Source organism: Cyrtonyx montezumae, unplaced genomic scaffold, assembly GCF_038088225.1.
Source record: "Cyrtonyx montezumae isolate F1298 unplaced genomic scaffold, pur_monq_1.0 scaffold_34, whole genome shotgun sequence".
Classification (NCBI taxonomy): Eukaryota; Metazoa; Chordata; class Aves; order Galliformes; family Odontophoridae; genus Cyrtonyx; species Cyrtonyx montezumae.
The window spans coordinates 3,311,414-3,325,809 of record NW_027072039.1 but is presented as its reverse complement, the minus strand read 5'-3'; the positions used below and the strand labels follow the sequence as shown (position 1 = coordinate 3,325,809).

The following is a 14,396-nucleotide window of genomic DNA, read 5'->3' as shown; positions in this document are numbered from 1 at the left end:
ATTAAATACCACAGCTTATAATGAGATAAGACATCTTCAGGATAGGTAATTTTGTAGTCACCCCCTACAGAGTCTCCAGATGACAAAATAAGTAGCAGAAATGAAGAAATAATATCAAACACAGTATTTTGCTTCAGGCATTCTGTTTCACAGCCATTGCTGTTTCAGGTTACTGTTAATCTGGTAGTCTTCCATGAATAGGACTGTATTGTCTTGCAATAAGGCAAGTCCAGAAGGGCTTCACTGAGGCAAGTGATCTCAGGGCTGTGCTAGGAAAAGCCAACAGCCCCCAGTGCCACATAAAATGACTTTTGTGGCCAAAGGAGGTCCAACAGTGCATTGTAGGGACTGCCCAAGCACATGCATCAGCATGTAGGAGGTACCTGTAAGAGCCATCCTCTGGGTTACAAGTCTTCAGTTGTCTCACAACATATTTAAGCAGATGTTTTCTTTATACCCTGCACACTCTTGTTCTCTGTTTGCATCTGAGAAGGAGAAAGCCTGGTTATTCTGTTCTCCTTTCTTCTTTGAATTGTTTAAATAATGAAAAGACTGCTCCAAAAAGCCATGGACCAGAAGTCTCCAAGAAATACTGCACTGCAGTCAAGAGATCAACTTAATTCAGTGGTCCCTGGTTGACACAGGAACCATGAGCCAGGGTGTCAGGATATGGCTCAGTGGTATGTTTCTTTCTGATTGCAGAGACCAAAGCATTTTTCAGCAGTTATGTTCCCAACCCCAAGAGAGGGAAAAGGTGATGAATGGATAAAAGGAAGGACGTTCTCAGTTGGAGTTTAATTCTGATATCCTTTCTTTCTTGCATCTGCTGCAATAATGATTTTTGAGTTTCAGGGTTTTTTATTTTTTGTTTGTTTGTTTCAGGTCTGCATTTTTTGCTGAGAAAAAGACTCAGTAGTGAGAGAAAGCCCTCCTTTGTGTGTGGGGAATTTCTGGCAGCTCTTATGTAGTAGACACTGGTGTAGTTTGCAGGGTTGTGATTCTGTTTTCTGTTCACACTGTGAACGTCAAATAAAAGCATTTAACAAACTAATAGTCTCAGAGCAGCATCTGAGTTACACCTCAGGTTTGTGCTACCTTAGGTGGTACCATTTTGACTGTACCACACTTGATGATTGATATTCTTAGTGTAAAAATGATATACTACCAAGATTAAGAAAAAACAGCTCATAGAATAACAATAAACTTCATTCCCTGGTGTGAGGCAGACTTCCTATTATGAGAACCTGTTTAAATTTCTAACCTTTCAGAAAGTTTATACCACTGCCAGAGATTGTTGTCTAGATCAAGCAGGGCAGTACCCAACTTTTGATGCTACATCATGATGACCTTCCCTGATAGCCTCAACAAGAAGACAGGGTGATTTTTCTGAGACACATGGTACAGCTTCAGTATGATTGATGTTCTGTGTTAGTCAAGATGGTGTATATGGCAAAGAACAGAGAATAACATGACCTTCCTCTCTGTAGGGTCATTACTCCTGAAACTGCTTGTCTGAAAAATGATACAAGAGAGCATTGGCCTTTGTTGCATGCTTGTAAGACTACTTAATGTTACCCATAGCCTTAAACTGGGATTTCAGTGATGATACCCCCCACATAACAAGCTAAGTCTACCATGGTGGGCACTCACATGCTCTGGCAGAAATGTAGAATATTTTCAGCCATGTATAATATTTTCAGCCATAGGGAGGTAGGAACCTCATGATCCTGGAGGTCTCTTCCAACCCAAGCCATTCTATGATCCTATAACTAAGAGTAAGTGTATTTATTGTACATGAAAAAAACAGAGCTGAGAATGACCATATTCTTGGCATGGTGATGCATTGCTTCTATCTCACAGCTCCCAGTCTGTGGTTACCATAGCTCTTCTCTCACAATGTTCACAATGGGATAAAGGCTCGAAGTCATGAGAGTTCCTGTTGCATGGTTTGGGACAAGAAAGTGACACACATGGAAAGGCTGGTCCACTGTTTTCACCTGCTATAACCCTTCCTAAAGTTATAATGCTATTTTGATGCTTTCTCCTCCTCTCCTCTCCCTCTCCTCCTCATTTTCCCTTTCCCTCTCCCTCTTGCTTTCCTCTGCCCTTCCCCCTGTCCCCTCTCAACCCTCTCTTCCCCTCTCCTGTCACTTATCTTTAGCTGAAAATTTTGTGGCAGCAAAGCTGAAATGACAGTGTAACCATGCCATCTCTACCAGGACAGTAGTGGTATCTTGAAGTCCTGCATGTAACCTGTGAGCAGTGGTTTGTATTTTTCTCACAGGACCACATCAGTGGTTGGCCCCACGTAACTCACCTGGAATGGCATTTGCAGGTGACCTAGGTTTTCAAGCTGGATGCTGCCAGCAAGTAGAGACTTACAAGCTCAACTCTGCTTGGTGACATACTGCTGCTCTGCAGCAGCTGCTGCCTGAAACGTGTTTCTAAATTTAGGAGCCTTCTGCCTTCCTGAGCCTGTTTCAGGTGTGCCAATTCACAAATCTCAGAGATCATCAGACAAGTCAGAAAGCCTTCAGGATTTACTGGTGACTTAGTAATGTTTGATATTTCCCCTCTGTATTCTTTTTGAACTACGAGGCTTCGCTTCATCTGAAAATCTTAACCAGCCCATTCTGAGTTGATATCACTGTCCCTTTATCTGATGGACCTAAAGGAAACCATCTTACTGTACACCAGGCTGTTAGTCCATTTTCTGAACACAGTGTGTGTTCTTGGGAGGATGACTTCCTTAAAACTCACTGTCCTAATTAGTAAGCACCCATGAAATTAAGGAGGCGGAAAGAGGCTAAAATATCCCTCCTGCAAGGAACCTGTACGTGCATTTTTTCTTTTTTTTTTTTTTTTAATTCATGCAAAAATAGTGCACACAAAAATCAAACTGGATGTAAAGCTTGCCATAAAAGATTAAGGGCTCAAAAGTTCAATTTTTTTTTTCTTGTGTTGTAGATAAAACCTGCCTGGCACCATTATATCAGGTTTACAGGGGGTATCTGTTTTACTCAATTTTCTACTCATTTTACTCTCTAAAAGAGGCCCCACATGGGCTTTCTGCTGAGGAAACACCTTTTAAATAATGCATCTGTAACTCCACCAGCATTTTCTGAGCTACCATCAAAGATGATGGTCTGTGCTGGTGTTGCTTTGTCTTTCTGTTATCTGTTCTCAGACAGCACACATTTTTTCCTGCAGTAGAGATCTATGCTAAGATCTGATTCCACCAGTTTGTGACAGACTTGACTTTCTATATGAAAGGTGGGAGCTTAGACCTACACCTTTTGGTTCCCACTTTCTTTTCTTGTGATGGTTTGCCTCACTGGCTTACATTACAATGTCTTTCCATCAAAGATTCCCACTGTCACAGTGCCCAGTGGAGTGATAAACTCACTTTGATATAGGATTCCTGGACCACTGTATAAAAAGAGTGAGAGCAGGAGCAAAAAAAAGTCACAAAAATCAATGTTTCATTTGTTAGCATAGAAAACCATGAAATGCCATTGCCATTTTCTGTGTTCCTATCCAAATGTACTGCAGGTTTAGTATGCTGAAGATTTTTCTCCTTCACACAAATGACCAAAAGAAGCTCTTTCAGACATAAATAAAACAAGCCCAGTTATTAATGGGCAAGGAAAAGAAAAATGCCAGCACATTAAAGAGATGAACTAATCATTTGGGAAATGGGTGTTGACATCTGAATTAAAAAATAACCCCCCCCCCCCCCCCCCGAGGAATTACCAACAGAAGCTACCCATTTGATTATGCAGCTGTGTCCCTTCACAGGACAGAGGCACCTCATTTTGGCACCAGCAGGATGATCACAGCACAGACAGATGTGCTCTGCTCACCTAAAACCCTGCATTGTTTGAGTTCTGATGAATGAGGCTGCAGCAACACAGGACCTGGACAGTGAGATGACTGTATATATAGAATTTCCTTGGCACAAAGAGCCTGCACCCTGTAGGTACTGATGAATATTTTAACCACACATATGTGTGTCCTTTCCATATCAGAGAGTTAATGTAGGAATTTTATGTGACAGTTTCTAAACACCACCCAAGCAGTATATAGATCTTTTTTTTTGCTTTCAAGTCATGCTTCTTTGATACTTAAGAGTAGCATGACCAACAAGAGCCAGATTTACAGTCTTAGTTATACACACAGGTCTATAAATAATATTTTTCAGCTGAAGGCTGTGCACTTGTTCTTTCTCCAGCAGCACAGTCTGCTTGTGTTAGTAAACACCTATTTCTTGCTTGTCACCATCAAACAAGAGAAAAAACTGATGCATTCTGAGGAATAAAAATTGTTCATGATATCCAAGTGGCACTGGTGCGGTCCCCTCCACACAGCAAGGAGCAATTACTGTATGAAAGGACTCAACTCACACTTAGCTCATACTGAATGTGTGAGGGAGAGAATTACACAAATGGAACATTGGAGCAGGAGATGTAGAAGAAGCACTGGCACATCTTGCTCAAAGGTCATGCAAGAAATCAATGGCAGAGGGAAAAGTTAATCCAGGGATAATCTGTCGTGGCTGATTTCTCCACTCAAAGCCATTCCAAGTGACGTTCAGCACCACTTACATTGATTTGTAGGGGTTCAGAATGCAAAGACCTGGTCAGTGCATTTCTTTCCATTTACTAACCTCCGACTATCCTGCTGACATGCTTTTGTTGCTTAAAGGATAGTTGATTTTAAAACTCTTCTTATTTCAGTATATTTTCCAGTAGAGAGGTTGCTATACAGGGCTACGATAATCTCTGTCTGTGGAGCTCATCCTTTTTTTAATGTCTGGTAAAAATGATGGTGAAAAATGAATCCACAAAGGGAAGCCGTGTTCATATTAGTAAAAATGTTTTAGAACGGACTAGGCAAAACTTAATCTTTCATACAAAAGATTGGATATATTTACTTTTGCCTGTTAGAAAGGGAGCATGGTATTATTCTACCAGGTCTTCTAGATCAGTCACAATCTACACTACAGTTTCACAGCCCTTTGAAAATTCTATCTCACCACCAATCCACTTATTCAGACTCTGCTTTATCTTTCTCAATGTTTATTTTCTTCAGCATGTTTTTATGTGTGACCTCACCAATATTTTTAGGACTCCTATACCATAAAATCACAGACTCATAGAATGGTTTGGGTTGGAAGGGACCTTTAACATCACCTAGCTCCAACCCTTCTGCTATAGTCAAGGACACCTCCTACGAGACCAGGTTGCTTAGAGCCCCATCAGCCTGGTTGTGAACTCCCTATCCACACTGAGGTGAGTCTGTCATGATGCAGACTGACAGCTGGAGAGAAGGTAGAGCAGGTCACTTCTTAGACCCCAGAAATCTTATGTCACTGCCACCTTAGGTATGTAAAACCCTCATCCACAGATTCTTCTTATTCATGGGTAGTATCCTGCTGGTCTTCTTACAGTGTACACCTCTCTTCTACTGTCTTGTAACTCTGACTCCTTTTGTATCAGATGTTTTCCTTCAGCTGAAGGACTTCCACAGAGAAGCACGGACATGGTCCAAATCTGACTCCAAAGTTTTGTAAATTGGCCCTTACCTCCTGCTCCAAATTTTCTTTGTAGACATTAATGACATTTTATGGTTGTAAGCTACTCCATTTTCTTGACCTTGCTGACCAGTGTTTTTCAGTGTGCAGTTTGTTCTAATGGCAACTCACAGTGCCAAACACACAGGGATTGGTTTTAGAGCTCTGCTTTATTTGACCTTGAACACATTTTTTGTGTCGTGTTTGCAAAATCTGTTTGATATTTTATTTTTGCTACCGCTCGGCAGTACACCTGACATCCTTGTCAAATCCTTTCTCACCAATGATAGCAATAACAGGTCACAGCAGGTGCCATGAAAATCTGACTTTGAAATGGTTTATATAAATGTCCATTTGCTGTTTAATTCCTCCTATTTTCTTCACTTATTACACAATCTCCATCTCAAGCGTTTTATTTATTTCACTGTTCTTGAACACATTTTTCACACCAAGTCAGTTTTCTCATTTGAACAGAAATCTGACACAGGGACTGGATTGCTCTGTGTCTTACAGTGCCAAGATATGTATCGCTTTGTCCTACAAAACCCCTATTTGCACATGACTATGAACTTCCAAAAGAAGTTTGCAGGTTTGCAGCATGTTGATCTGAGTGCTATGGAGGTTTTCATTGCTGATCTGACCACATCACAGTTCAGCAGCCCCTCAGATAGCTACAAGCCTTTTGCCAACATGCACTTTCCTACAGTAAGACAAGGATACGTGTGCCAGCAGACCAGTGTGCTCCTGGATGTCGGTGGCAAACTCTCCTTGGGGATTTTCCTCCTTCTTTAATTGCAACTTCTCAATAAAATTGGTAACAGCTGTCGCTTTTATTATCGATCAGTATTCCTAATAGCATAGCTAATCGTTCTTCGTTTTCTGCACAGACCACCAGTTGTACATCTGCATTATTTTGTCCCTAGAATTCACATACTGCAGTGGTTTAAAAAAACTGCCCAGGGATGGTTTTCAAACTGTGCAATTTAGGGTGCTTTTCAAACTGCGGAATTTAGAGGCAAAGATTTGCAATGCCCACTGGGTGGCTCCAGACGCTGAACCTTGCTCCTTTGACTCTTCCCTATGCAGAGCTATCCAAGCTCTGCAGAACTGCGTGGAAAGTGCTGACAACCAGCAAGAAGAACAGGGCCTGGACTAAGCAAACTGACGATGGTCCAGATAGATAAATTATTAAGTAGTTATTAATGACGATTTGAATCACAGCAGTGTGCAATGATTGTGTGGAGGATGCCTGTGCGGGAAGGAGCATTAGGGCTTAAAATCCACCCATTGCACTTGAGGCAGCCATCCTCAGGGGGTAGATGAGCTTACACAGGCTGTGACATGATGTTCTTTCCTCATTGAGTGAATAAGGAGGAGATGATATAAATGGAGATGCCTTATTTAAACTCCTGCAGATACACGGGTGAAGTGTAAGCCTTTGGAGAAGGGAGTTACTGAGGGTCAAAGCTATAGCTGTGTCTTCCCTGGGTGTGTGAGAACGTCTGTGTGAGCACATGTGCATGTTGTATGTCTGGCCTTGACATACACAGCACCTAGAAAGAGGTTTGGCACAGCAGAAGAAAGTTCTCCAATTTAAGGTGAACGGAGACTAAAATAATCACTATCAAGCACCAAGACAGAATCAGCTGGGGCTGTTGCCTAACCCTGTCCTTGCTCTTTGTAAATAACACTGCAGGTTTCTCATCTTTTTCTCATCTTTTTCACAGTTGTTCATGCATATGAAACCCTCATGCAAACATATCTTTCTGATACAGAATTAAATTTATTATGGTATTTTCCAGACAATGTGTTATAGACTTCCAATGGAGTGTCTAGAAGGAGCTGAGGTAGGCTCCACCTACAAGAAAGCTAACTGATTACCCAAGTCCAGAAAAGATAAACCTAATCCTAACAGGGAAAGAAATGGAGGCTAGTCTCTTTTGTATTATTCAAGGAAACAATCCCATGTGGGATATGATGAAGATTCAATTCAGATGTAATTAGGTCAACAATTTCTACATCTTATGCTACTGCACAGTTTACTACTTCAAGAAACCCATGTCAGTTCTACTAGACTTAAAAGAAGTGTGAAAATCTTAGATGTTTTTGCACACAGAAGGAGTGTGGTGATGCAATACATATGGTAAATAAATGAAGCGACTTCCCTGTGTCAAAAGCAGCATCACACGATCATGTGAAACTTTCAGCTTTGAAAGGCTAAATATGATGTGGAAATTCCTTGATATGCAGTGGTGGATGTTTGGAATGTTTTCAACATCTTTTCTTCTGCTATATTGGACACACAGGTGTCTTTACTGATGTCCATATTTGAGGAGAGCAGGCATAGTCAGAGTGGTGGGAGCATGAGCTCATACTGAACAGCCAATCTTTTTGTTCTCTTTATGAAATGTACAGGCACCACTAAGTACAAACTATCATTGCCCAGGAGTAGTGTGATATCCTTTCATTCACATCTAGATAACCAGCACTGAAATGATGGTACAGATTTGGCATGCCACTCTGCTCTCTTAAGTATGAGCTGAGTTTCAGATCCAAAGCAATAAACTGTGTAACTATTTTTTTTTGAAGTGTCACGTCTGAATATGTTATAACCACATGTAAAAACCTCAAGCCACACAGCAACTCTTAATTAAATTTCACTCCTGAGACTGGTCCTGCAAATTCTAAGGAATACTCTAATTCCACTGCAGAGTAGGCTCCTTCAGAAATCTGAGACTTCCTGTTGAGGTTTTGAGCCTGGCTTTGTTTTGTTCTCTGTTTCCCTAAGAAATGTATCACACATGAGAAGCATCCCAGCACAAGCTTTATGGGAGGTGAGGGATGTGCTCTTTTGGAAACCACAGTTCCTAGGGGTTGCTGAAATGGAAATCAGTGCATCTTCAGCATACAAATTCTGATGCTGATCAGTCAGAACCTGACAGAAGGTGTGGAGACAAAAAGTTGCTCCTATGCAGAAACTTGATCTTTCCTCATAAGCAGAGCAGAATTTGGAGAGACTGCCTGGAGATGACACGTTTGTTGTTATTTCACTCTTGGGGAGCTCTCCAGTGCCACTGTTCATATGGGCAACATGCAAAGGCAGATGAAGGCCAGTTTAGAAGCTGCACCTGGCATTTTAGTTAAACCCCAAAATGCCAAATAAACAGAGTTCTCCCTGCAAATGAACCTTTACTCCGGCTGCTGTTGATGTGGAAGTTGCAAACATGCTCGTGCAGACCATGCACTGGGGGACATACTGTTCTCTGCAGCAGCACACAGTTCTGCCACTGTTCTTATCTCTCTGGAGTCTTCAGGGAAATCACTGAGACCTTTCCAAGAAGACCATTATGGCTCCTCATGTTCTGACTTGCACCTCCAGCTCTGAGGAAGGTCTGAGCAGCTGGTTCTGACATCAGATGATCTTTCCTTTGAAGGTTCCTCTTTTGAAGGTGTGCCCTGACGTCTGTCTTACACATGCTGTTTTTCTCTCTGCCACAGAAAGTCTATTAGTATCAGTCTCAAGAGATAATTACAGTCACAGTTCCCAGTCTGGGGCACACTTCCCTTTTATCCTAGGAAGAAATAAAGAAACTCTGCCCTGCCCTCAGAAAGAAATGAAGGCATGGACACTAGCAGAAGATAAATTGGCAACGATGCAGCAGAGATTATAATCTCAGTTGAACCCTATACCTGTATGCACTAGGCTCTGCAATAAGAAGGGATTTCAGCGTAGATAACAAGCTAACACCATGATTCTGTGATACACTCATAGTCTGATAATAACAAAGAATAACAGGTTGCCCAGGGAGGCTATGGATGCCCCGTCTGTAGTGTTGATCAAGGCCAGGCTGGATGGGGCTATGAATAACCTGGTCTAGTGGGAGGTGTCCCTGCCTATAGCAAGGGGCAGGATGATCTTAAAGGTCCTTTCCAACCCAAACAATTCCATGATTCTATTAAGTACATTAAGAAAAAAAATATATATATATTCTGCATCTCAAAGTTGGAGTGTGTGCCACTTGCTCACATCAGCAAGTCACCAGCAACCAGCAAACAGATGTTTGACCCAGAAAGAGCTTGTAACCAATGGACCAAAGGATGGATCTTTCCCTGCTATGTTGGCATTAGGGCTTCTCCTTCACGAAGGATGACTGAACAGAACCCTTCCCCTGTAGGTGGCACAGCTATGGCTTACCACCAGCATGCATGTGGCTGAAACACTCCACCAACCCACAGGGCATTTGCAAATGTTAAGAGCTGCATGTGCGAAATCCTGGTTTACTGATGGTTTAGTTCTGTGAGTTTCGTTTCTCCAGGAGTGTGACAGGTCCATTCCTTACGCCTCAAACTGGTATCTAAGTGAGGAGATGCATTCTTACAGAGCATTTCACCTTGGTGTGGTACACAAAAGTTTCAGAGCAATGAAAACTCTACACCTTTTGTAGTAAGCACTGACCGTCAGCACCTACTATAATGTAATCTAGTAAAACAAAATAGTTTTGGGAGCCTTTCAAATGCTGCAAGGGAACAGCAGGCTGTGGGTGGGCTGCTCTGCTCTATGAAAGCTGTTAATACCCAGATGTCGAATGCCAACTTTCCATTCACTGCTGCAAAATAACAGACTGTCATGCAGTAAAAATAGCCATGGGAGGCATGCAATACATTCCAGCGCCTGTTTCACCTACAACACACCACTGTGAACATGTCAGTGTAAGTTCACCAGGCATCCGTGTCAATGCTATCCCCAAAAAACAGGTTTTATAACCATGACTGAGCACGAGGAAGATCTTGTTTATTGCGAGGGTACAGAGCACTGGGACAAGCTGCCCAAAGAATTTGTGGAGTCTCCTTCTCTGGAGATATTCAGGACATACTTGGACACTTTGCTGTGCAGCCTGCTGCAGGGAGCCTGCTCTAGCAGGGGGCTGGACTGGACAACCTCCAGAGGTTCCTTCCAATCCTTATTTGTGTGATTCTGTGATTCTGCAATTCAAGGAAAGGGGTTCTTGTTCATTTGTTGCTGCTTTGGTAGCATTTATTTAATATATAATGCAACTGAAGAAAGCAGGAGATCTCTTTCTCACTGCACAGCAAGGGGAAAGAAACATAGGGCTGTCTGCATTCCTCTAACGCTGACCTCGGTTCTTTGTGAGAAAAAAGAAAAACTAAATTATTTCAAAACCTCTCTGTGACTCAGGACAATTTATGCCAACATATATTTCAAGCATAAGTCTGTCTCTGATTTACCATTTATGTAACAGTACTACCTATATTGCAGCCAGCTTTCATGCTCCTGATGCTGCAGCAATGCCTTTCCCATTTCTTTTGAAGACTCCCTTTCCATTTAAGACTCAGTGAGTACTGAATAAGAATTTAGTCCACTAGCCATACCACTTAAAAAAAGAGAGAAAAGAAAGAAAGAAAGAAAGAAAGAAAGAAAGAAAGAAAGAAAGAAAGAAAGAAAGAAAGAAAGAAAGAAAGAAAGAAAGAAAGAAAGAAAGAAAGAAGGAAAGAAAAGAAAAGAAAAGAAAAGAAAAGAAAAGAAAAGAAAAGAAAAGAAAAGAAAAGAAAAGAAAAGAAAAGAAAAGAAAAGAAAAGAAAAGAAAAGAAAAGAAAAGAAAAGAAAAGAAAAAAGAAAAAAGAAAAGAAAAGAAAAGAAAAGAAGAGAAAAAAAGAAAAGAAAGAATACCAGCATTTTCTCATGGGGCACCACAAGTCTTACTCAGATGACTCAAGTTGGACAAATGTGAGTGTCAGTCCAGGACAATACCTCCTTCAACTAGGCTTATTTTTCTATATTCACTTTGAATTCTTGGATGCAAATATTGCTCCTAGTTTCCAAATGCTTCAAAATTCTAGAGGTATAAAGCTAATCCTAGCTATCAAAGGGTCAATGTCTGAATTCTACTGACTGTGACTACATCTTTTACTTTTGAACTTGTACCTTCATCTTGCACTTCTGTACACACTTGTTGGTAATTATCAGCATAACTGCATGATATCATTTCATTATCTGTATTGAGTTCTTTACTGTGGGCTGTTCTGCTTTATTTCTGTTATTACGATGCTGGCATTTTTTCTGTCACTTGTTATGAAGAAATGCTGAATAAGGGAGACATTCTTTTTCTAAACACTTTTACAGATAAGGAAGCTCATTAAATCATTATACTTACTTGTGTAAGTTTACTCATATGTGCATATCTTTGCAGGCTCCAAGATGAAGTATGTGCTTTGTCATATCATGGTAATAGGGAAGTCTAATAAACAAACAGCAGTCTGTACATTTATGCATTTTTGCTTCCCCTGTTAAAATTAAACAGCTACCACACAGAGGAGAGCTGGTTACATTAGCTTAAGACTAAACATTAAAACCATTTGTATATCCAACAAAAGATCATTTTTTTTAAGTAGGCAAGTCAGATAAAATGGACTAGAAAAAGCAGTACTGAACTGAAGCATCCCTGCTGTGTTCAGGCCTTCAAGTCTATATACAAATCCACTTCTATATACAAAGCTAGTTCTGCTGTTGCCTTAAGGTAGAAATATTTGGTACTTCCAGATAACTCAGTCCTACATGGGTCTGTATCCTCATTGCTGAGTGTTACTCTGCTCTCCAACACGATCTCATTCAGTTTTCTTCTCTAAATGTTACAGTTCACTCAGCTTGGCAGACCTACTGCTCATACTTTATCATATGAAGGCTGATATTTTTCTTGTGCCATTGATGTTCATGTGGCAAACGCAGAGGTGTGAGAAGGGTAGCTCCCTGAGCTTCCTGTGCATAAACATGATTGTGTTCTCTGGGATCAGAATGGGATGCTCTTCTGGAAGGGAATGGGGTGGCTGTGAGTTCCCCCTTGTTAAAGCAGCGTGTGGTTGCTGGTTACCAGAAGAGGATGCACATAGACTTCAACAAAAAAGCTTCACACTCTTCTTAGAGCAGATGCAAAAACTTTGCATGTTTTCCAGAATAGACAAACCCTAAATGTGGTGTGCAAGAAGCAAGCAAATGCTTTCAGGATGAGTTCATTCTGCTTCAGCCCTCCAGATAGCACACCTGACATCTTCTTACTCTCCTACTGGCCTTTTCTTTCTCAGCCTATCTTGATGCATTGTGTTTGGAAGGGTCACGTTGTCACAGATGTAAATTGGAATTAAATTAATGACTTGAATCTTCACTTTCCTATCTCTGAAGTTCAGGTGTGGTGTTGTGTTATCAAAATCAACATAGATTTTACTTTCTTTGGAGTTCCCTTGGAAAGACACCAGCAAATGTCAGCTTGCTAGCAAGGCTGTCAAACAAATGTCCTTTCAAATTAGTGGTAAGATGGTGACCTGTCATTCGTGGCCATGGCTGAAGAGAGCTCCATTATTTCCAAGCATTTAATGATTTTATTTCACGGTGGCAGTTAAAGAATATAAAAGCATATAAAAGCACAGACCACAGGGGCAAGAGTTTTGCTTGACTTACTCCCTACACTTTCAATTAATGAAGTAAAGCTTGTAAGCACACAAGTTTCATTGCCTTCAGCAGTGGTATTCACATAGCTGAAATTAAGTTCATGCTGAAGCATTTCGCTGGATGGGGTCAGAGCACTTAGCACTTTGAAGCATTCACTGCTAGATGAAATATGCATTACACTACTTATTTTTGAACTCCAGTCCATGTGTTCTCCCCATCTACTGCATTGATTTATGGAATAAAGGATCAGGTAGAGTACGAAACTTTAAAAAAAAATCTCTCTCGCTGGTTCCATTACTTCCACAGGGTCATACAAACTCAGTATGGATCTGCTTAGGTATGTCCCTAGAGAAACATCTGCAGCAATTTCTCCAAGAGATTTCTTAAGAAACCTGGCATAAACAAAACAAAACAAAACAAATCACCTGATTCTAGTCTAACACTTCAAGCCTTGGACTGCTGGTCTTATTTTCTTTCTTTTCTCACCTATATGTTTCAGCTGGTGGATTTGTAGAATCTGTGGCACCAAATTGGACCAAATTTCTGCTGATTATCTGCTAGCTGAAGAAAGTCTAAATTCACACAGTCTAACTGGTGGAAGGAGCAGTCCTGGCATTTGTTTTGTGAGAGATATAAGACCATTTTCCTTAAGAGCTTTCATAAGTTCATAAGTTCATAAGGTTGGAAAGGACCTACAAGATCATCTAGTCCAACCATCCTCCTATCACTATCTCTACCCAACTACTAAATTAAGTCCTTTAGCACCTCATCTAAACGCTTCTTGAACAGCGCTAGGGATGGTGCCTCAACCACCTCCCAAGGCAGGCCATTCCAGTGCCTGACCACTCTTTCAGAAAAGAAATGCTTCCTCAGGTCTAATCTAATCTAATCTAGCTTTACAATCCACTGTTTGGAGTAAAACAGAGGGAAACACACATGCATAAAAAGAGAACAAACATTAACTTTGAGTGCAACGGTGAACTGATAAAAGGAAGTAATTCTAATGCCCAAACCTTGCTTAGGGAAGTTGTAGGTATTTGTTCTGATGATGGCATTTGCTGTTGCATTTTGAAACGTCATTTGTGCTAAAGAGAAGTGAGTGCAAAAGAGTGTCACTACTCTTTGATGTCCTTTTGGCTGCAGGAGGTGTAAAGCAATGGAGAATCTCACAAGTGTTGGCTGAGCCATACAACTGCATCTGAAGGGGGAACTCAGCCCCCTTTTTAGCTTCCCCTTGAAAATAATCTTTTTGAGTCCATTCAGCAAAGATAATGCTGTAACTCTAGCTTGCCAATCATGCAAGTCTAGGAGAATAAATTTTGGACTGTATGTCTCTTACAGCCTTCCTAGGCAGATGTCGTT

At 41.0% G+C, this 14,396-nt stretch overlaps 1 protein-coding gene across 3 annotated transcripts in view; it reads right to left on the bottom strand.

Annotated features, from left to right (window-relative positions):
- The window catches only part of PALM2AKAP2 (PALM2 and AKAP2 fusion), a 237,905-nt gene that overhangs the window by 168,630 nt on the left and 54,879 nt on the right, over positions 1 to 14,396 (bottom strand). The window lies entirely within an intron of this gene.